At 36.8% G+C, this 24,645-nt stretch overlaps 1 protein-coding gene and 2 long non-coding RNA genes across 4 annotated transcripts in view; 1 reads left to right on the top strand and 2 right to left on the bottom strand.

Moving 5' to 3' along the window:
• LOC113071650 (CD209 antigen-like protein C) overlaps positions 1-24,645 on the bottom strand; it is a 291,989-nt gene that overhangs the window by 164,271 nt on the left and 103,073 nt on the right. The gene's annotated exons all lie outside the window — the stretch shown is intronic.
• LOC113071656 (uncharacterized) overlaps positions 1-24,645 on the top strand; it is a 119,452-nt gene that overhangs the window by 69,783 nt on the left and 25,024 nt on the right. The window lies entirely within an intron of this gene.
• On the bottom strand, positions 13,370-13,890 carry LOC113071660 (uncharacterized). Its single transcript, XR_003280197.1, has 2 exons — positions 13,524-13,890; positions 13,370-13,399 (listed from the first exon to the last, which is right to left on the bottom strand). It is a non-coding gene; the product is annotated as an uncharacterized LOC113071660 (long non-coding RNA).

Here is a 24,645-nt window from a genome sequence, read left to right as displayed (position 1 = left end):
GAAATAATCCTACTCACAAGAGATTTTAAGTGTAAAAAAAACAGACAATTCCCTGTAAATATATCTTCTGATCGATGTCTTGTGTGGTAACTTTAGTATTAGTGGAATAATTGACTCCGGATCATTAAAGGTCCCATGATGTGTATTATTTTATTTATTAATTTTTTGTATGGAAAATAAGATTGCCCAGTCTGCCACCTAAGGTAATTAGAATAAGGCAATGTAAAAACCTGAATACAGAAGCTTTTATTCAAGATTTAATAAGTATTAATTGGTCTAGATTTTAAATAATTCCTTATGTTGAAGACGCCTGGAACTTCTTTCTCTCAGAGGTACTTTTAGTCATTGATAAACATGCACCTTGGACATCTGTAAAGGTCAAGGGTAGTCATTTACCTTGGATAGATGGTGATTTAATATATTTATTTAAACAACGTGATAAAGCCTGGGTCAGATTCCGCAAGACAAAAGGAAGCTGCTGATTGGTCTGATTATAAGAAATTAAGAAATGCTTGTACAACTAAAACAAGGAATGCAAAATCAAATTACTATAAGCACTCTTTATCAGATGACATCAAAAACCCTAAGCAATTTTGGAAGAGACTTAACTCATTAATTAACAAAACCAAGACAAGTCCTCCTTCTAAACTAAACTAAATTGAATAATAACATTATCACTGACCCTATTTTAATGGCTAATGCCCTCAATCAACACTTTGCTTCTATTGGTAGTTCACAATTACCTGACCTCTCTTATTTTACCACAACAAATATTGTGAATAATATCTCTTTCTCATTTTCAACAATTTATCCCTCTGAAGTCCTACAGGCTATCTCAGAAATAAAATCTTCTAATGGTGCTGGTCCTGATGGTCTGGACATGAAGTTTATTAAACTTTCTTCTCATGTACTAGCAGTTCCACTATGTGACTTATTTAATTTATCACTTTCCACCTGTGTAATTCCATTAATGTGGAAATTTGCAAAGGTAATACCATTACACAAAGGGGGTGATTCATTTGAAGTCAATAATTATAGACCAATTTCCATAATCAGTAATATAGCTAACATATTTGAAAAGCTGATTTTTAGGCAATTGTCTAAGTATATTAATGACTTTTCCCTCCTATCTCCAAATCAATCTGGATTTAGACCTCATCACTCTACAACAACAGCCCTTACATTATTTACCAATGATATTTTTTCGGCACAAGATAATAACAGGTCTACTGGTGCAATCTTTATTGACCTCACTATGGCTTTTGACATGGTCAATCATTATATTCTTCTCTACAAACTATATGCTATTGGTCTTTCCAAATCAGCTGTTCTCTGGTTTAATTCATATCTGCATTACAGATGTCAAAGCGTGTCTTTTAATGATGTTCTCTCCCAGACTAGAATAATTGAAACAGGTGTCCCTCAAGGTTCTTCCCTAGGGCCTCTTTTATATTCCATTTTTATAAATGATCTTCCACAATTATGCTCAGAATGTCAGATTCATCTATATGCAGATGACACAGTTATGTATACATCCAGCTACAATATATCTAAGAATCAAACCTCACTTCAATTTGATTTTAATCTTATTCAAACATGGTTTTCTTCTAATTTACTTCTGCTGAATAAAAACAAGTCTTATAGTATGCTTTTTCCAACTAAGTGAAAAAGTGAAAAGAAAAGAAAGTGAAGTGACATTCAGCCAAGTATGGTGACCCATACTCAGAATTTGTGCTCTGCATTTAACCCATCCGAAATGCACACACACAGAGCAGTGAACACACACACACACACACACACACACCCGGAGCAGTGGGCAGCCATTTATGCTGCGGCGCCCGGGGAGCAGTTGGGGGTTCGATGCCTTGCTCAAGGGCACCTAAGTCGTGGTATTGAAGGTGGAGAGAGAGCTGTACATGCACTACCCCCACCCACAATTCCGTCCGGCCGAGACTAGAACCCACAACCCTTCGATTGGGAGTCCAACCCTCTAACCATTAGGCCACGACTTCCCCCCCGAACTAGAACTGCACTCCATAAGCAAAATAATTCTCTTCATGTTAAATTTGTGGATGGTACACCTCTAAAGAATGTTGAGGAGTTTAAATATCTAGGCCTTTGGCTCGACTCCCGACTTACCTTCAGAACTCATATAGATTCTATTGTAAAAAACATAAATTGTAGTTTAAGAATATTATACCGCTCAATTAATTGTTTTACAAAACAGGTTAGATTAAAAATTATTACTCAACTATTATTGCCCATAATTGATTATGCAGATGTTGTTTATCAGAACACAGCTGATATCAATCTCAAACCTTTGAATGTGATTTATAATAGTATCTGCAGATTTGTTTTGAGGTGTCCATTTAGAACACATCACTGCCAAATGTATCAGTCATTGAATCTTCTTTCACTAAATTCTAGACGGCAGTTTCACTGGTTGCAGTTTGTTTACAAATGCATTTTTTCAAACTATCCATCTTATTTGAAACAATATTTGATTCCATACCAAACATCTTATACCCTTAGAGACACGGACCATCTTTTCTTTTCTGTACCAAAGATATCCAAGGAAAGTGGGAGGAGAGCATTTAAATTTAAAGCCCCTTTTGATTGGAATGCTTTACCTAGGTCTTTTAGATCAATTTCTTCCTTCTACCAGTTTAATATGTCTCTTCTTAATCATTTGGATACCAGTTGCAACTGTTTTGCAGGTTGAATTGGAGATGAAATGGGTGGTTTTGATGTGATGGAGAGCTTTTGTCTTTGTTTTGTTAGTATGTAGGCTGTGTATGTATGTGAAGTATGTTTTGTTTTGTTTTTTTGAGGTCCCCTCGAAAACGAGATGTTACATCTCAAGGGGTTTTCCTCTTCACAATAAATTGACAAAAAAACATTCATTTACCATGCTTGTAATTTCCTATAAGGTATTTGATTGGCTTAGAATGATAAAAATTGTTCCACTCTAATTACAGTGATTGCTGTCCTATTTAAGTGCAGTTTGAATGTTGGTTTTAATGTATCAAACATGGAATAAAAACCAAGAAGTGGACAGAGGAACAGTGTTTACTGTTAGCCCAGTTAGTGGATGAACACAAGGCCATTCTTAAAGGAAAATTCGGACCAGGTGTCACAGTAAGGGAGAAGAAGCATACATGGGAGTGTATAACACAAACTATTAATGGTTCATTCCCTCTGCTTGTGCACACCTATAAGCCTGCTAAAATCATAAGTGCAGTTTTTTGAGCCTGCAAGGTGGGAATGTCCAGTGGAAACTAAATGAACTGTGACACAATAAGATGTTCTGAAAGTGCTGTAATTGTTTGTGTGATCACTCTGCTTACAGAAGGTTGTGACAGACCCAAATCATCACTATTGCATTGTTGCATTTTCCCAGTTGCCAAATATCGTAATTTAGTGATTACTTTAATTTATATATTAAATTATAAATTATTATATAATCTATAGCGTCTTATTAACTCGCTTTCATCCATTGTCTCCAAAACATTTCTTCTGCCTCTTCTTCTTTCTGCCATTTTCTCCTCTGCTAAAGAAACTCTTAAGCCTCTTAAAAGTCCTCTTCTGTGCTCCTAACAAGTTTGACCTTAAGACCTCTTTTAAGGATTAAGATGCTTTCTGAATTACTTTTTTCTTTACTAGGATTTTTTCTTTAATTTTAAGAGTAAACGCCCACATTTCTAAGAATTTTCTTAGAATTCTGTCACTAGGAACTACTTTTTGCATTAAGATTCTTTATGAATACGGGCCCTGTAGTTTAATCACAATTTAAATAACAGATTTGTTTCATGCTACTAAGAGAAACAATGTGAAGTTGAATGTTTAGTCACTGGCTTGATTCACTGACACATAAACAGTATTAAACCATTTAGAAAGAAAGTCTGTGTGAACTTGAATGATTAGCTACCCATCAGAAATCACTGATCACAGATCAGGCATTAACGAACACTGTTATGCACTGTTTGTCCCGGTGCTGTCGAATCCATATCGTAAAAGTCTGTTTGTGACGCCTGTGCTGACATTGTGACTGAATTAAATGTAAATATTTGGGCAGGCAAAGCAGAGAAAGGGGAAGTAACATTTCCCCGTATGACGACATACAGGGAAGACTCCAGATCAGACGTCTGAGCTCTCGCTTTCTCAAAGGATGAGCTGGACACCCATCCTCATCCTCGAAATTACTAGCCACTGGGGGACCATAGACAGGTTAGGGGGACCTAGTATTAATGCTAAAAAAAACCTCACAAAGTGACATTTTCATGTCATGGGACCTTTAAATTATTAGAAAAATAAAAGCGCACATTATTTTTCTAATAATTCAATAGCCCGTTGTCAATTATTCCTTACTTAATGTGCTTATATTATGTCTCCACAACATCACACGGACATCATGGGGGGGGGGGGGGGTTACAGGCCGAGTTTTGCCACTGAAGCACCACTTCACTAAAATCATAACACTAATATTAAAACATATTCATCTTTAATTCTGATGGCTGGAGTTCCTAATAAACTGACATATTGTTATTATTAGCTGAACTGTTCACTCTTAATTCACAAGTTCACACTGACAAATAATTAGCTGAAGTTTTTATAATGCGTATTTCGTGTGCTGAAAAGTGTAAACTGTCCTCTAAGTGGAGGAGATGGGGTGCTGATATCAATGGAGACAGGTAAGTCAGCTGTAATTTATACCCTAGGGTTGATTATCTTAAGTGTGCTCCACCTGTGCTAATTAGGCTGTGCTAATAATTATCTGACGTGCTCCTTCGAACCTTGTTATGAAACTTCATTAAGTGAAGATGAGGAGCAACAACTGAAAATGTTGACATAGTTTTGCTGCATAAATATTTTTCCTTCATGCTGTGAAAACTGTATTATAAAACATTGCTCATATAAAAGAACATTATCACTGAAATCAGCAAGATCAAATACTTTCTATCCAATCTTTAGTAAGGACAGATTTGTTCAGTGTGGATCTGATAAAGGCAAGAAGATTGTGTTTGTTAATAAATTTCTAAAATCTGAGAGCTTAATAGGAGACTTGTTTATATTATATTGTGTTCCTCTACCTCAAATGGTAGAGCATCGTGCTATGAAGTGCAAGGTTGGGGGTTTGATTCCCCGGGAACATGATAAAGGTAAAAATTGATATCCTGAATGCACTGTAAGTCGCTTTGGATAAAAGCGTCTGCTAAATGCATGAATGTAATTAAATTGTAATTTATTATTAAAGTATTTAGAAAGTATTATATACTGATTTTAATAAAGATAATCTATGGTGAATAACATTTTATTGACATTTAGGAGAAATTATTGAAACCATTTAAATTAAAGATTTCCATTCAGAGGGTTGATGTAATCTTTTAGTCATGGATCTTTAATGAAATCCACTTTAACCATATAAAGCTGAAATGTGATTTATTTTAATATATATATATATATATATATATATATATATATATATATATTCAGTATTAATTCAGTCCATCCTTTGCCTCAATTACAGTCGTTTTCTAATGTAAAATTCTATCAAGCAAGACTTTTATTTTGGTCTGGTGGTGTGACGTCACACTGCTGCGCTAGTGCGGTGTGATTATTCCTGTATATAACGAGTGAACATTTGAAAGAGAACGCTTAGGTTAGATAAGAGAACGAGAGTTTTGCCGCCTGCTGCGCATCCGTGCTCGAATGAACATGAACAGTTTATCATAGTTCAATCACCGGTATTGAGGGAGAAATCAATCTTTAACCAACTCCGAATGGACTGAATCAATTGCATCGCAGAATGATTCAGTGATCCGAATCTCACTCTGACTGACTCCTTTACAGAACTCAGAAACTGATTGAGATACACATGGAGATCTACTTTTAATTTATTTTACAAGCTGTTAATAATTTTCATTTAAACAGGAAGTGTCCAAAAACTCCTGAAGCAGCTGAGATACACGACTCACTTTTATAAAGATGGAGTTTATTAAAGAGGAGAGCGAAGACGTGAAGATTGAAGACACATTCAGTTTAGTTTTCATTCTCAAAGCTGAACTAAGTTTGATTTGATTCTTATTAAAATTACCAGCTCTGTAGAAACCAGGAAAAACAAAACAAACGTTTATGCTGTTTTCAGTTGTTACTTTTGAAATTAAGGATTACCATTTTTGCCCGTTTTATCAGGAAGTTAAAATAATAAACAATGTTTTGCCGTGACCGATCGCTGTCACCAGGCGGCAAGGAAGTCGACCGGAAGTTGAAGTCGGCCGGGTGCCGCCATCTTGTAGCAGAACTTCACTTGCGTTAGCATTCCCATTGACTCCCATTCATTTTGGCGTCACTTTGACAGCGAATAACTTTATATCTGAGGCGTTTAAAGACTCCGTTTGTCCATTATTTATTTCTAAAGATACACGACAATGTATAAAGGGCTCCATTACCTTCTATGTTACATTATGGCCCCGTATAAACAGTTTTTGTAAAAATAGGCTAACGATTGCGTCATAACCACTCGTCTCTCTGTCGCATTACCGTACAGACAGGAGGAGAAGCTCACAGGCAATTAACTTAATATGGCATACTGGCATTACATTTTAAAATACTATACAAAATAATTAACCAGAATACTTACTCCTGCTCACTCACGACAAAGAACTCCCCGCTCAAGCTCGCCGTCTCTGCAAGATTAACGATGGCAGTTTACACGCACAGCTACTAGAAGATTTACATCTGTCAGACAGGTTGCTGACGTCGTCAAGCTTCACGTGAACGATCCACTGAGCGCGAGTCCCGCACGCTGTGAGGCAGGAACAGAGGATTCCGCTTGGTCTTAAAGCCTTCCCCAAACATCCACGATCACAAATAACACATTTTCGTAAAATAATTATTAATTGATGATTTGTTATTATCATTATGGTCTTGTGAAAATATATATATACGGATAAAAAGCTAAATGTTTTCATTTCATTTTCATTTCGGTTCATTCTTGGTTTAAAAAAAATCTTCAGGTCCCATGTGCAGAGCGAAATGGGAACGGTCCAGCATTTAGCAATAATTATTATTAACTCTGTTTTTATTCTTGATTTTTTTCAAACTACTAACATTTAGCATTTTTGAATTATGCCTTATGTGTGTCCAAAAATTGAGTATTTTCTGTTTCAGCTGTTTGATCGCGCTGGTGTCTCGTGCACATATTCACTGGAAACAGCAGTCGTTCACCAGACATTCAAGCTGCCTTTCCACTGTCTCCGTCGAACCACAAGTGACAGACCGGAAGTCATTCATTTCCAATAGAAAGTAATGCGGGAGTTGCATGGAGTTCCGATCACATGCGAATGCGGAAATTTCGGATCCGATTTGAGCCTCGGATACGTTTATATATTTGAACTTATGCAACGAGACCTTATGCGAACGCCCGAAGGGATGTGATGTTTCTAATCAAAATTATCGATGCGAGGTCAGAATTACCAATATTTTTTTAGCATTAACATTATACTTTAAACACTATTTCTGTAAATTGGTGGTTTATAATAATTATGGCAGAAATAATTATTTAATAATTATTATACCATTATTTACGTTGATTAGCCCCATAAAACCTACTGTTTTTATTTTGGGGGTCACCTGATTTGTGACGATGCATTCATACATTAACTATGTTCATTAAAATTATTAATTTGACCATGGTGAATATGCCAAGGTAACGGTTGCTGCACGACCAGTTTGAAAGTTCTGCGCGACTGCCGCTAGAGGGAGAAATGCGACAATCGTTACCGAATGTCGTGTGCAGTGTAAAGGGGGTTTCAGAGTTAGCAGTGATCCACTTACTCCACATATTGTTAATTATGATGTGTTTTTCATCGATACTGAAACACGCATGTACAACAAAGCCTATTTTACCTCACGAATAATACTTAAGCTTCAAATGGGTAACATCACGAATATGGAAACAAATTTCTCCAGAGTGAGAGAGCCCAACCTTACCTTATGCTTAGCTTTAAATTTTGCTTATAGCTAAGCCTATATTATTATATACTGCAATTATATTTATCCATTAGAATTTTATATTTTTAATTCGTTTTGTTCTGATATATTTGTTAAATTTAAAGGATTTGTTGTAAAGTGAAGGGAATAAAATATATCCTGTTTGTACATGATGACATTATTAGGCCAGCCGTTATTTTTTCTAAATGTAATAAAATGCAATTTATACATGAATTATATAATATAAAAAAAAACATGCAGCAAAAGAAAATAGGTGATTAATACATTAAAATTAAACCTATACACGATTAAGATATCTTTTTTTTCTCTCACAAACTTAATTTATTTTTTAGCGTGTTTAAAAATAAATAAAGAAAGAAAACATGCAGCAAATTAAAAAAGGATTAATCTGTTAAAATGTGTTACTCTAGGTTAACAGTAATTATAAGTATTACTTCAGAGCAGAGCCTGCATGGGCCTAATCTATAGGCTATTTTTTTTTTTTCATTGCATCTGAAAATGACTTCGTTCATCGCATTCACTTGGCGCAGATCCCCCTCTCGTGTTGCTCAGCTGCACTGAAAAAAATGTTATTTTGAATTTACTTAATTTTATTACATCAAGGGGTTGCACGAAATAAATTTATCTAAATCCAGATATATTTTTTAAATTGAGTGAACTTATATTTTATAAGTTGAGTTTACTTATATTTTATAAATTGGTTGTACTTATATATTATACATTGAGTTTATTAATGTCTTTCAGTAATTTCTCATTAATTATATTCATAATTTTAGCTAAACTATTTTGAGTAGAATTTCCTAAATTTTTTTCCAATATTTTTTTAATCTATTGTATCTTTCATTAATATTCAGACAAATAAAGCAAACCCAATATTTTCAACTCTAACTTTATTTTTCTGATCCTAGATACATTTTTGCTCTCCCAAACAAGAGTGCATGTAATGTAACTCAGTAGTCACCATTTCTCAGAGACCTCAATACATGGTACACCACACACAATGACAGTAACAATCAGTGAATAGTGTTTGAGTATAAATGGGTCATTTTGAGTAAAAAATTTACTTCAGGCCTCACAAAAATGAATGTCACTAAAACTAACATCAAGAGCAACCATAAAATTGTGTTATTACAACTCGAAAACTGAAAAATTTAACATTTTTTATTATTCATGCCCCAGTGCATGATGGGAAATACACTGAAACAAATGATTCATTGAATTTACAAAAAAATATATGGTAAGTGGTTTCAATCAATTTATTTTAGCTATATTTAAATAAATTTTGTATCACCAAAATATAAAATTAACTTTCAGCAAAATTTGTTCAACTTAATATTTTCAAACTGAATTTAATTAATTCACGTGGCTTGGATTTAACACACGTGTAATTCGTTTAAAATCAATTAATATTTATTAATTAAAATCAAAAAATAAATTTAAATGGATTAAACTAGTTAAATTGAATTACGATTAATTTAATTGGGGTCATAATATTTTTTTTCAGTGTGTGGACGATTTAAAATGTTTGATATAAAGGTTGCTGTCCCAGGCGGGAACAGAGGATTCCGCTTGGTCTTAAAGCCTCCCGCAAACATCCACGATCACAAATAACAATGATCTTCGTAAAATAATGATTCATTATTAATTGATGATTTGTTGTTTTCATTATGGTCTTGTGAAAATAATACTTTGGGCCGCGAGAGTTGTGCTGCTGAGTGCAGGCATGTTTCAGCCGAGTAACACACCGTTCTATAGAGACAAAACCATAGACTGTAAAAAAAAATATGGACGTAGTGTCCGTGACGTCGCCCATAGACTCCTCAATAGCGGTTTTGAAGCCTAAAGTGTGCAGAGCGGGCCGTCGCCATCTTGGCAGCGCGACACTGCGTGACTCTCCCAGATAATCGAATATGGGCAAAAAGGCGGGAGCTGATTGCTCAATCCACGCCCACCTAGCGCGATGGCATTGTCGCCATGCGGCAATCCACCTGTCACTCAAGGTGCCACGCCCTTAATTATGCAGAACTTTAAGGCTTAATATAATTTAAATGGATGAGTTATAAAAAAAATTCACCCCCCTCACAGTTGTCACGAAGGGCAAAATTTGCAATAATGACCGAAGTCATTTTTTTAATCAGGCTGTAAACATGTTTTTTTCTGCTGTAAAGTTGGGCATTTTAACATGGGGAGTCTATGGGACTGACTCCCTTCTGCAGCCAGCCTCAAGCGGCCAGTCGATGAATTGCAGTTTTAGTCACTTCCTTATTGGCTTCACGAGAGAGAGCGAGAGGTTGCCGCTCGGACAAAACACAGACCGAATTCTGTTCAGCTGGAGGGGGTTGAGTTTTTGGGGTTAGTTATGTGTGGCTTGTGGGGGTCGAGATAAAGGTGTGAATTGCTCTTTCATATGGACAGTGTCTTATGAGGCTTTCAAAGTTGCTGAACCGGTTTATATAGGACTGTTGTTTTGGTTACGACAAAAAATTGGTCTGTCCCCGCATAAGATTTTTCTAGTTCTAGTCATCCATTTGTTATATTCAACTAATCAGAGGTTTATATTAAATTAGCATAATCAAATCTTAATATATTCCGCGCTCAAGCACATGCATTAAGTTTGCCACAAAGTACATGCAGAAGTAGCCTAATAATTGTGAAGAGACATTTTAATTATTAATAAAAAAATGTTTTATTATAGTTTTATTTAATGCAACATTCACAGATTGTTGAATGTTGAATATTAATGCACCCTGTCATTAATGCGAATTAATAATTTTTGCAGAAATACTTGCATATGAATATTAATTCACATTTTGCATTACAACCAAAATTATTTTTTACATGCAATTTTCCAAAATAAAACCAAACAAGATTTGTAATGAAGATAAAATAAATAAGAATAAAAGCTGCACATCTACCATCACACGTGCAGTGCAAATCTTGCACATATTTTACACACCTGCATTTAAATACAACTGCATTTTTTATTAGGGCTGGGTGATAAATCAATTTTATCAATTAACTCGAATTTGTTATTTACATCGGTTTGTTTGAATGAAAATCGGTTTTCTTTTTAACATCCACTGACGCACCACTCCGTTCTCCTGTAGTTCAGAGTGGCTCAACCCTCCCCCCCGAGTCTGACAGAGACACGCCGCCGAGCAAAGGATGAGCGGAGCGGTGTGATTCTGACTGGAGCCTCCATCACGAGTACAATACATGCCAACAGCCTGTAATATAACTGCATATTCAGCAAGAATTCATGTTCATGTAAAGGCTATATGAGTTTGTCCGTTTCTTTTACTGATTATTTTCGGGTTAAAGCATGATTTAAACACATAGGGCCGGTTTCCCGTACGGGAATTAAGCCTAGTCGTAGACTAAATGTCATTTTAAACCTGGATTTATTGAAGTAGCTTTCTCACACATGGATTACAATAGTCTCAGACTTGCACTAGTCTAGACTTAAAACAATCGGATTTCTAGAAGTAGGATTAGACCTAATTCAGATCTAAATGAAGTCTTAAATTAAACCTGGTCAGAAGCAGGTTTAACCTCAGATTAAAAACTTCTTGCCTCAAGGCTCACGTTCATAGTAGCAGAAAATGGATTACCTCGACTATTTCAACGACAATCAGAGACCACCACCAAGACCAGAAAGAAGGTTGCTGAAAGACAGGAGCAACCCACTAAATGATTTTGATGATTTACATTTTCTTGACCGTTTCCATATGTCAAAGGAAAATGCAACTGAAATAATTGGTTTGCTGCAGCCCAAGCTTTCAGGTGACTTAGTCAGGGGCACTCCTATTTCTCCTTCCTTACAAATATTAATTACCTTAAGGTTTTTGGCATGTGGAACCTTCCATCGTGAAACTGGGGATTTGTGTGGTGTAGGTGAATCAACAGTGTGCAAAATAGTACACAGAGTCTGCAGTGCTATATGTGAACTGAAAAAGGATTTCATCAAATTCCCAAATGCTGCTGAACAGGCCACCTACAAGGTAGATTTCTATGAATATGGTAACTTCCCTGGGGTCATTGGTTGTATCGATGGCTGCCACATTCCCATCAAGTGTCCCTCTACAGCAGATGCTGAGGAATTCAGAAATCGTAAAAACTGGTTTTCAATAAATGTACAAGGAGTGTGCACTCCCACTATGCAGTTCTCCAATATTGTTGCACGTTGGAAAGGTTCAACCCATGACTCAAGGATTTTCCACAACTCCTCTTTGTACGGTCAGTTTGAAACAAGACAACACTCTGGAATTCTACTTGGTGACAGTGGGTATGCACAGACAAACTTCTTGTTCACCCCCCATCTCCATCCAGTCAGACCAGAGCAACAGCACTATAACCAAGCTCACATGCTCACCAGAGGGCTGATAGAGCGCATGTTTGGTGTATGGAAGAATCGTTTCCAGTGTCTCCGAAATACACTGCGGTTTGAACCTAGGAGGTGCTGCATTGTTATTATTGCAACAGCAGTGCTTCATAATTTTCTTAAACAGTGTGGCTGCCCAGACCCTGATATTTCAAATGATGATGACCAACATGTCCCTATCGCTGAGCTAGCCAATGACAGAAATGGACTTGCTTACAGAGATGCTTTTGCTTTGCAGCACTTCTCCTAAATGAGCCTTGAGTGATACATAAATGATTGGCATAGACAGGTAAAAAAAATTCATGAAATTATTTATTTGACTGAGATTTTGTTCCAAAGTCAGTTGACACTGCTGCTGCTTCATGTCTCTCTCTTTCATAGACAACTCAACATGAAGGATTTTCATTTTGACTTCATGTTCTTCTTTTAAATATTGTAATTTACGTTCATGGAACTCTATGGCAAGTTTCTCATGAATGGTCATCCTTTTCCCTCTTGACCTGCTGCCTGGATTAGAGACTGCTGGATGCTGACTACTGCTACTGCAGGAGACTGGATGCTGCTGCATGTTGGTGCTGGCTGCTGCTGGATTCATTTGAGCATCTTGACTGTTCCCTGCGCCCCCCAAGTCATGTGTCAAGATCAGGTCATCTTTGTATGAAAAAAAATAAATAAATAGCATTACATTTGACTTCAACAATAAAGGTCATTACATAATTTTTGTTACAAGACATGACTTGCATTTAATTATGTTGGATGTGATAGCACGTTACTGTAAATGAGACGTGTTAAATGAGTCTTTGAAAGATTCCTCACCTGAACTGTCCAAATGGTCATCATCTGGAATACCTTCCAGGGGTTGCTGACTTTCAATAATCCCAGCCAACAAGTCCCCCAACTCCTTTGTGTCTGGTGGAACTGGGAGTCCCCCGCCTGTCTTGAAACGCTCTTGACGCGTAGCAGCAGTTGTTTTTTCAGGTTTATTTTTATGTTTTTCCACAGGACCTTTACAAGATAATATATACTCTGAAGTAGGACTTCTATATAATATTGTTTTCTTTTTACATTTCATTAATGAAAACATTTATAATTGACTGATTTGTAAGAATGGGGCAACAATAAATCTTACCTGAACTTGTTGGAGTGTCCGTTTGGTTACTTTTTCATTTGAGTTGAATTGATTCAATATGGAAATCCATGCCTTCTTCTTCTTGTTTTCTGTACCTGAATCATGCTGTGTGTTTTCAATTACAGGATAATTTGATACAATTTGTTTAAAAAGGGTCTTCTCAAATTCACTGAAGTTTTTTGAGCGTTTTCTTCTGCCTTGATCCATTTTTTGGTTAAGTGTAATGACTCCTGTTCCACACACTCCTTAAGACTAATGAATTACAAGTAGTCCATACCAGGTTTTTATAGCAACCTCTCCTTAGCCACATGTGCATGCCATTAATCTAATCGGGTTTCCAAAAGATGATCTCACTTGTCCTTGATTACCTTAATCTGAAACACTGTAGTCTAGAACTAGTTAATCCAAACTTAAGTGTGGATTAATTTAAGTAGAATTAGCCTAGTCCTGGTTTATTTTAAGCCATTAACGGGAAACTGGGCCCATGTGTTCAGTAAGCTTGTTTCAGTAAGCTATTTGTTTTCAAGGCTTCAAGGTTTTATTGAATGCTATCATTATACAAGAGCAAAGTAATGCATTCTTAGTCAGTCTTTTATTTTGTAATTTTAAGAGCAATAAACATATATTGCAATGTTAAGGAATTCATGTTTTTTTTCATTCAGATATGTAAATCAACATGTATAAATTGTTAGTAGTCAATTAATGGGGAGATAATCGAAATCGAATTGGTCTGAAAAAATTAATCGTTAGATTAATCGATGCAACGAAAAAATAATCGTTAGATTAATCGTTTAAAAAATAATAGTTTATCCCAGCCCTTTATATAGTATATTCTTTTAGCAGTCATTATGTATTTACTTATTCATAATAAGTACCTACTCATGTAAGGACAGTTTTCCTGCCAAGGCGGAACACAAAATCAAAAATCTGAGAGAAGATCTCAGAGAAAGAGCATACAACACTTTCCAAACGACTCTCCTCACTCATCTTTGAGTCCTCTTTCCCTCTTCTCCTTCACCAGGCTCAAGTCACTGAGAGTTCATTAAAGATGTCTTTACACCACATATGATGTATCTTGTGAATCTATTATTATTTTCACTTCCATGTTTGGTATCATTTTAAATGTCTCGGTGTGATTGGTAAAATGGTCTCAATCTCACATCAGAAATCTTTTGAAGAATTCTGTTCTGCTGTTGAGGAACCTGTTTTCCTCAAGGTCCGGTGAGAATGTTTCCCAGGTCATTCCACGAAATCGGTGCCTTTTTCAACTGAACCGTTTAAAACGATTCAGTCCGATTTGGTGAACTGGTTCAAAAAGATCCGGTTACATCGAATGATTCGTTCACGAACCGGGTATCACAAACTGCTTTGTTTTGAACTCTCTCACAACAGACACAGAAGAGAAGACAATGCTGAATAAAGTCATAGTTTGTGCTATTTTTGAACTAAAATGTATTTTCGATGCTTCAACAAATTCTAACGGACCCTCTGATGTCACATGGACTACTTTGATGATGTGTTTCTTACCTTTCTGGACATGGACAGTAGACCGTACACACAGCATCAATGGAGGGACTGAGAGCTCTCGGACTAAATCTAAAATATCTTAAACTGTGTTCTGAAGATGAACGGAGGTCTCACGGGTTTGGAACGACATGAGGGTGAGTTATTAATGACATCATTTAAATTTTTTGGTGAACTAACCCTTCAAAGTGATCATTGTAACTTATACTTTCAAAGTACATTATTAAATAACCTGAAGTTTTAGTATATTTAAAATCACATTTTTGAACAAATTTTAAGTTTACTTCTTCATGCTTGGAATTAATTAAGTTACTTGGACATACATTGTTTTCAGAAAGTAATAAAACAAATAAATAAAGTGAATGCATTATAAAGTGTACAGTCAAGTAAACACTGTCTATATAACATGGCCAAAACACTCACTCTGCATTAATATTAAATCTCATTATAAATGTAGAAATGAAGCTGAAAAAGAACGATTGGCATTCATATCTGTATAAAGCTGCAGAAGTAGTTCCCAATAATCAGATTTTAGTCTATTTCAATATTGTGTGGAAGTGGAATGACTTACAGTTCGTCTTTAGGCCTAATAATTACACATTTCCATTTGAGTGATTAGGATGGATAGCAAATACAATATAAAATTAAAATACTATATAAATGTTGAGGATATACTGTATTTAGCTGAACATCTCTAAAACAAAATTCTTTCGCTAAAACACAGAATCTGTTTGTGGTGGATGCAGAAAATGCCCCATCATCATTCTTGAAAGACACCTTTCCTGTAGGTACAAGATAGGAAAGTACATGTACTGTAAAATTTCATTACATGTATGTAATATGTGTGTGACAATTAAAGAAACTTGAACCAATTTGTGTGGAACAGATCAACATTTATGCACCTGTCAAATCTCATTCAGTGTTATCTCATTATTTTTCCTAATGTCTCCATTAGTTAGTTAACACACCTGATTCATCAGCTCTATGATGGAAACTGTGATTAAACTCAACTGGATGTGAATGTCTGTTAATGCTTTTCTTACTCACAATATATAAAAGGTTAACCAGTTATAAATGAAGCTGGTTGAAGCCCTCTGCATAACTGTGACAAATACACCTGTATTGATTATTTACTCATGTTTATTTTTTTTATTGAATCATAAACATTTATCTGTTGAAACTGCCATTCAATATGAAATATCTTTAAAGGTCAAAAACACTGGTTGCAAGCATGTTTGTATACAGGAAATAAATCAAAGTTTTGATCTGCTGATCAGTTAAAGCAGTCAGTGATGTGAAATATCCTTCACACCAGAGAGCTGCACGGGTCCGATTTTGTAAATCCACACCCGCAGTGCTTAAAACCGCATCCGACCCGTTTTCCGAGAGCAGCACTAATTAAAATCCGCACCCGACACGACCCGCTCAGCTTAAAATAGAACTGACACCCGACCCACACCCGAAATCAAATCAGTTAAGCCAATCACATTAGACACACTTTTTTCGAATTTTATTGCCAGGTCATACATAAGTTATTTATGGAAAACTCTTTTTAAAAGATCTTCATTTTGATCAATGTTTTATCAATCAATTGCCCGTATTTAATAAATAAGAAGCAAATATATAGCAGATTTAATTTACAGAATTACTAAAAAATATTTTTTTTGTGTCACGCATGCATGCATGTCTATTTCCCTCATATTAAATATAAAACGCATGTGGACTGATATTTTTGTCTGGACTCCTTTATTAATGGAGTATATAAACAGACGTTTCAGATGCAAAAAAAAAAAACCCTGGATAGCCTAGATTAGGCCCATATTCACAAATGTGTTAGCTATGGCATGAAATATCTGATACTCCGATTGTCAAATACATGCAAGTGGAAGTGTATTGTTGTTTAAAGTGGGGGTGAAATGCTCGTTTTCACTCAATATCCTGTTAATCTTGAGTACCTATATAGTAGTACTGCATCCTTCATAACTCCAAAAAGTCTTTAGTTTTATTATATTCATAAGAGAAAGATAGTCTGTACCGATTTTTCCCGGAAAAACACGAGCGCCTAGAGGCGTGACGTGTGGGCGGAGCTAAAGAATCACGAGCGCCAGTAGGCTTTTGTGTTGAGCGAGTCTGGAAGCTGTGACACAGATCCAGAGGCTGAAATTTAACAAGAGCAGCATCAGCAAAGGCTTCTCTATGTGGTATGTACTGAAACTGTATATATTTGCTTAGCGGTTTTGGAAAATGACTAAGTTCCACTTTGTCGTCCTTTTTTTTTTTTTTTTTTTAAGCTGTACATGTGGGAAGTGCAGTTTGATAACAACATCGCATGTTGTTTACTTGATGTGCTTACGCGCTGATAGCTAAGTAAACAACACAGAGATATTTGAAGCAGTTTTACTCACCGCATGCGGTTCCAACACACGATCGTGACCCTTTTTCGTTGGGATTGCATTATCCTTAAGAAATAAACAATGTGCAAATCCAGCGTCAACCTGGGCCTTGTTTGTAAAACAAGCATCTTCAAAATGCAGGGGAACAAACACTTGCACAACTCCGTTGATGCTCTGTAAAAATAAACTCCATCCACTGGTCCCTTAATGCTGTTTCTCCTTTGGTAATCTGTGCAGGGTTGTCTTGCCCTGGCCACCAAAAACACACTCCTTTTGTGACATTTCGCGACGCTCTCACTCTGATCAGTGATTGTCTGTGCACAGCTTCTCTCTGCTCTGCTATACGGGAGCGTGCGCTCTTCCGGCAGACGTGCCCTTAGCACCCATATAAGGAAATTCCGCTCCATCTAACGTCACACAGAGCCATACTCGAAAAAAACTTTCCGAAACTTGTGACAAACCGGAAGGAGTATTTTTGGAACAGAAATACTCCTTCAAACGTACAACTTAATTTTTTAAACTTTGTCCATGTTTAGCATGGGAATCCAACTCTTTAACAGTGTAAAAAACTCAGTATGCATGAAATAGCATTGCACCCCCCCTTTAAACACGTTTATAACGATCGCATTAGTTGAGCTGTAAGCGCAATATAATTTCATGACACAAATTTTGAAATAGGCTTAAATCAAACACATTTTAATTCAGATTCTGTGTATATATATATATATATATATATATATATATATATATATATATATATATATATATATAAACGGAAAACAAAAACAACGAAAAAAAAACAGCTGGCTGATCTGGCTGAGTGGAACGTAGGCCTATTTTTACGTTTGCACGTGACTGTTTTGAACCCGTGTTTAGACCCGTGTTTCCCCTGTGTCCGACCCGACCCGCACCCGTATCCGGCACAGTTGGATATTTTTCACCCGTTTCAGCCAAATTTGTGGGTCACTCATTGTACCCAAACCCGTGCAGGACTCTACTTCACACTGCCAGTTGTAGCATTTGGACCAATGAGACACACAACTATTGGTTACATTTAACAAATAATATCTAACGCCTCCTCATCTAACCAAAAGGAAGCCATCACCTCAAAATGGACGGAACAGGCCTCTGGTTCCCTTGCAACCAAAGGCCCACTTTCTGATAACACTAGGTTGACGAAGCTCAAAAATGTGGCTAAGCCACTCTTAACTCAAATCTCTAAAAACAGACACAAAATGCACATAAAAGGGACTCTAATTCACATATACTTTCATGCATTGTGTATGCTGTTACTGTTCTTGTATATTGTGTTTTGTGTATTGTATATGTTTTATACATGCTTATGATGGATCAGTAGTTAATATAACCTCATCTATATGATGTTTGGTATCTATGAGTTCGTATTTTCATGATCTAAATGAGAGTGTATATTATATGTTGATGCCTATGCGACACATATGCAAGACACCAGACTAGAGACAAAGAGTTGTAAAACTTCCCTCCAAAAGGTACAGGTAGGCCTGTTTCACTTTTACCGCAATTCTCAAAAATCTTAAGAGGTTTTCAATTCAAGACTTGATAGCTTTATTGAAGGAAATAAATTACTCTCAGATAATCAGTTTGGTTTTAGGAATAATTGTTCAACTTCTCATGCACTCTTTGATACAATTGAGGAAGTAACTAATGCTGTAGACAACAAGGAATATGCAATAGGGTTATTTATTGACCTAAGTAAAGCCTTCGCCACATTAAAGGTACAGGTTGTAGGACCTGCCACTAGAGGGCACACTACCAAAACAATAACAATCGCGTGGTTTGATGACGCTAAGAAGGAGTGTGGAATGATGGGATTTGTTGTCTTCTACAAAACAGCTGGCTGCCATCAATCAGACGGAAAGATAAATCATGGATTTAACGGATGGGGTAAAGTTTTATAAATGTTGTGTTTGATGTCATAATTTTCAAACGCGGGTTCATCGATTTGTGCGAGTAGATTACATACAAAATCAATGCAAAGACGCGATCAGACAATGGATCAGATGCGTCCTCGCGCGGGTCTAGAGACGCACTGCTCCGCGTTTGGCATGTATCTGCCCCATAATACTAATCTTGTTGGTCGTTATAATAGCATACATTTTCTATAAAGATACGAATCGAAACAACTCACCTGTCGAGTAAAACGCAAGCGAGATCAGCATGTCTTTCTAGTTGAAGATTGTCGCGAAGCTCTCTCCATCTAGAAAATGCAACACCGATACCGATCCTCGCTCTTACTCTCCTCTTGTCCCAAACTCTTCTTGGGTCGTTTGGTTGACCCGTACGTCTACGTTTACTTGAGCTGTCCTTGTCGACAGAACCAGCAGCAGACGGTAAACAGTAATTATGTTCCATAAATAAGTAACACAATCCACCATAAAACGTGCAAGAAGAAGTAAATAAGGAACTGCTTGAAGCAAGCTAGTGGTTTGCTGGACACTAGACACTACTTCCCCATTTTTCCACGACACTGTTGTCATGTGGTTTCTAAGTCAGTAAAGGCGGTTACAAAGGGTAACTAACATCATTGACAGGCGACTGCACTGCCCCGTGTCACTGTTTAGAAGGGGAATTTTCAAATGATTTACAAGTAGTTTAAAACATTAGAGATATTGTTAGTAATCAGCTGGACAAAATATATAACACTAGCCTAGTGGTTTTTGGATATTTTATTGCAAATATCTTACAAATTGTACCATTAAATTATAATATTTTAATTAATAAGCTAGAACAGTATGGGATTAGAGGGGTAGCACTACAGTGGGTTACTAGTTACCTAAAAAATAGAAAACAATGTGTGATAGGAGATTATCAGTCAAGTTATCAATAAATTGTGGGTGGTTTCCCCACAAGGTTCCATTCTGTGCCCAAAATTGTTTAACACGTATATAAACAATATTTGTAAAACATCTCAAATATTGAGATTCATTTTGTTTGCAGACATAAATATTTTCGCACTGTGTCAAATTGTTACTTTGGAACTCAAATGTGTTAATAAGCTCAACAATAAATTCAAACAAAATAAATTATCGCTAAATCTGAGTAAAAGCAATATTATGATATTTCGCAATGATACTTTCAATGTTCAGGAATCAATTCAGATAGAGGGTGTTGTTATAGAGCGGGTGCATGAAATTAAATTCATTATTATAGATGATAGAATTACTTGGAACTTTCATATTAAATATTTAATCACTAAAATATCGATAAATATTTTGGTAATGGCGAAAGTAAAGCATATTTTAAAAATAAAAGCTCTGCATATTTTATACTGTTCTTTGAGCTTGCCCTATTTACATTATTGTTCTGTGGTATGGGGTAGTACTTATAAAAGCACATTAAAACCTATAGTAAAGCTGCAAAAAATAATTATCCGGTTAATTCATAAAGTTGGGTTTTTGGATCACACAAACTCATTTTTAAAATCTAAGATCATGAAGTTTTATGACATTGTTGAGTTCCAATAAATACAAATGCTATATAAAGCAAGACACAAATTGTTACCAAGTCAAATACAAAGAAGGTTCCATGAACTTACTGGTTGTTATGAATTACGTGATGAATTAAAAACTATGTTCCTTTGTACCAGTGTGAAATTAGATTTTTTTATTGTATTCTTCTTATAAGGGGTGGGCGCTTATAAGCTCTTTTGCTTCGGCCCACTTCTTTTTGAGCAGAATGGTTACTGCTCAAATAAATAAATAAATAAAAATAATAAAGGTACCATTCCTCATTGGCTCACTCAAATCCTGAGGGTGTGACATCATCCCCCTATAGAATATATAGGTCACTTCCTGTTTGTTGTTGACGGCTGTACTGCGTTTGAGCTCCGTCACTATCTTCTTTTCATTGACTATTTTTAACTTAAAAATCAATTTTATACATCATCGTTTCCGTTTATATAACGTGTGAATATATCCTCTATTGTATTCTACAACAAAAACAATCAGAGCGCCTCGCTATCACTAGTTTTATTTTGATCTCCCGGGTCCGCTATTAGCTTTTAGCCAGTTAGCATCAGCAAGCGTGGTTGCTGCTAACTGCGCTTACATTGATAATACTCTATTCACACACATTTCCACTGTTGTACTCACTGTTACTTGCTTTAATGGCGGATGAATGTCTCCACTCTGTGCAGCTCGAGCTCGAGGCCGTGGGGAAGCAGATTCGCGACCTGGAACAGAGGCAGGCCCAGCTGAGAGAGCGGAGAGCCGCGCTGGAATCATCCCGGGCTGACGCTCACAAGTCCGGGGTAAGTATACAGCGTGCTGTTAACAGTCCCACCACGTCTACTCCGTGTGTTTCTCTGCGCAGGCCCGGTGCACCCAGGACGCAATCTTCCCAGATGTCCTTCACTGCGACGCCGGGACACCACGGACCCTGGGTGCATCCACAGCGGAGGACGCGAGCTGGGTCCCGTGCGACGACTTCTCCCCCTCCTGCCTTCGAGATCTCCATCCAGAACCGCTTCGCTCCCCTCCGCGAGACAGGACGCGATGCTGTGATCATCGGAGACTCCATCGTCCGACACGTAAGTGCTACGTTAGCTGAAGGTAAAGTGCACACTCATTGTTTGCCTGGTGCTCGTGTTCTCAATGTTTCTGCGCAGATACCCGCGATCCTGAAGGACGACGAGGGCCCCAGAGCGGTCGTGCTTCACGCCGAGGTAAACGACACCACGCTGCGGCAGACGGAGACGCTGAAGAGGGACTTCAGGAGCCTGATCGAGACGGTTCGCAGCACGACGCCCGCGGCAACGATCGTCGTGTCAGGACCTCTGCCCACGTATCGACGAGGACACGAAAGGTTCAGTAGACTTTTTGCTTTAAATGAATGGTTGTTGTCATGGTGTAAAGAACAGAAACTGCTATTTGTTAATAACTGGAATCTTTTCTGGGAGCGTCCTAGACTGTTTCGCGCTGATGGATTACACCCCAGCAGAATTGGAACGGAGCTTCTCTCTGACAACATCTCCAGGACACTTCGCTCCATGTGACTAGTAAGACAATTCTCAAATAAGCATTATGATGAGTTTTGTTCCACCTGCTTAAATGCTAAAAGTACTTGCGCTGTAAAACCTATTAAGACTGTGTCTGTTCCCCGAATAGTGAGGTTAAAATATAAATATAATGTAGGATCTAGAAAAAATCTTATCGTAATTAAACCAGAAAAATGTAAAGTAAATGTACAAAAACAATTTTTAAAGTTTGGGCTCATAAATATTAGATCACTCACACCAAAAGCAGTTATTGTAAATGAAATGATCACAGATAATAGTTTTGATTTACTCTGCTTGACTGAAACCTGGCTAAAACCAAATGATTATTTTGGTCTAAATGAGTCTACTCCACCAAACTACTGTTATAAGCATGAGCCCCGTCAGACTGGTCGTGGCGGGGGTGTTGCAACAATATATAGTGATATTCTCAATGTTACCCAGAAAACAGGATACAGGTTTAACTCTTTTGAAATACTTCTGCTAAATGTTACTCTGTCAGACATGCAAAAGAAATCTAATGTATCTCTTGCTCTGGCTACTGTGTATAGACCACCAGGGCCGTATACAGAATTCCTAAAAGAATTTGCAGATTTCCTCTCAGACCTTCTAGTTACAGTTGATAAGGCGCTAATCATGGGAGATTTTAATATTCACGTTGATAATGCAAATGATACATTAGGACTTGCGTTTACTGACCTAATAAACTCCTTTGGAGTCAAGCAAAATGTCACCGGGCCCACTCATCGTTTTAATCATACACTAGATTTAATTATATCGCATGGAATCGATCTTACTGCTATAGATATTGTACCTCAAAGTGATGATATTACAGACCATTTCCTTATATCGTGCATGCTGCGTATAACTGATATTAACTATATGTCGCAGCGATACCGTCTGGGCAGAACTATTGTTCCAGCCACCAAGGAAAGATTCGCAAATAACCTGCCTGATCTATCTCAACTGCTATTTGTACCCAAAAATACACATGAATTAAACTAAATTACTGACAACATGGGCACTATTTTCTCTAATACATTAGAAGCTGTTGCCCCAATCAAATTGAAAAAAGTTAGAGAAAAACGTACTGTACCATGGTATAACAGTAATACTCACTCTCTCAAGAAAGTAACTCGTAGTCTTGAACGCAAATGGAGAAAAACTAACTTAGAAATGTTTAGAATTGCATGGAAAAACAGTATGTCCAGCTATAGACAGGCTATAAAAACTGCTAGGGCAGAGCATATACACAAACTCATTGAAAATAACCAAAACAATCCAAGGTTTTTATTTAGCACAGTGGCTAAGTTAACAAATTACCAGACGCCACCTGATTCAAATATTCCACCAACGTTAAATAGTAATGACTTTATGAATTTCTTCACTGATAAAATAGATAACATTAGAAATACAATAGCGAATGTAAATTCTACAGCATCTAACACTTCAGTTTCATCCATCGCACCCAAAGATAAACTGCAGTGCTTTACAACCATAGGACAGAAAGAGCTAAATAAACTTATCACTGTATCTAAACCAACAACATGTTTATTAGATCCTGTACCCACTAAATTACTGAAAGAGCTGTTACCTGTAGCCGAAGAACCGCTTCTCAATATCATAAACTCGTCGTTATCTTTAGGACACGTCCCAAAACCATTCAAGCTGGCGGTTATCAAGCCTCTTATTAAGAAACCAAAACTAGATCCTAGTGTACTGGCAAATTATAGGCCTATTTCAAATCTTCCATTTACGTCTAAAATTTTAGAAAAAGTTGTGTCTGCTCAATTGAGCACCTTCCTGCATAAAAATTATCTGTATGAAGAATTTCAGTCAGGTTTTAGGCCCCACCATAGCACAGAAACTGCACTTGTTAAAATTACAAATGACCTGCTCCTTGCGTCAGACCAAGGCTGCATCTCATTTCTAGTCTTACTTGATCTTAGTGCTGCGTTCGACACCATAGATCATGACATACTCATAGATCGATTACAAAACTATACAGGTATTCAAGGGCAGGCTCTAAGATGGTTTAGATCCTACCTGTCCGATCTCTACCATTTTGTTTACTTAAACGGGGAGTCATCTCATTTATCATCAGTAAAATATGGAGTGCCACAAGGATCCGTCCTAGGTCCCCTTCTATTTTCAATATACATGATGCCCCTTG

This window comes from Carassius auratus, unplaced genomic scaffold (genome assembly GCF_003368295.1).
Source record: "Carassius auratus strain Wakin unplaced genomic scaffold, ASM336829v1 scaf_tig00007763, whole genome shotgun sequence".
Classification (NCBI taxonomy): domain Eukaryota; kingdom Metazoa; phylum Chordata; class Actinopteri; order Cypriniformes; family Cyprinidae; genus Carassius; species Carassius auratus.
The sequence above is the reverse complement of the archived record's forward strand: the minus strand, read 5'-3'. Positions and strand labels throughout refer to the sequence as shown.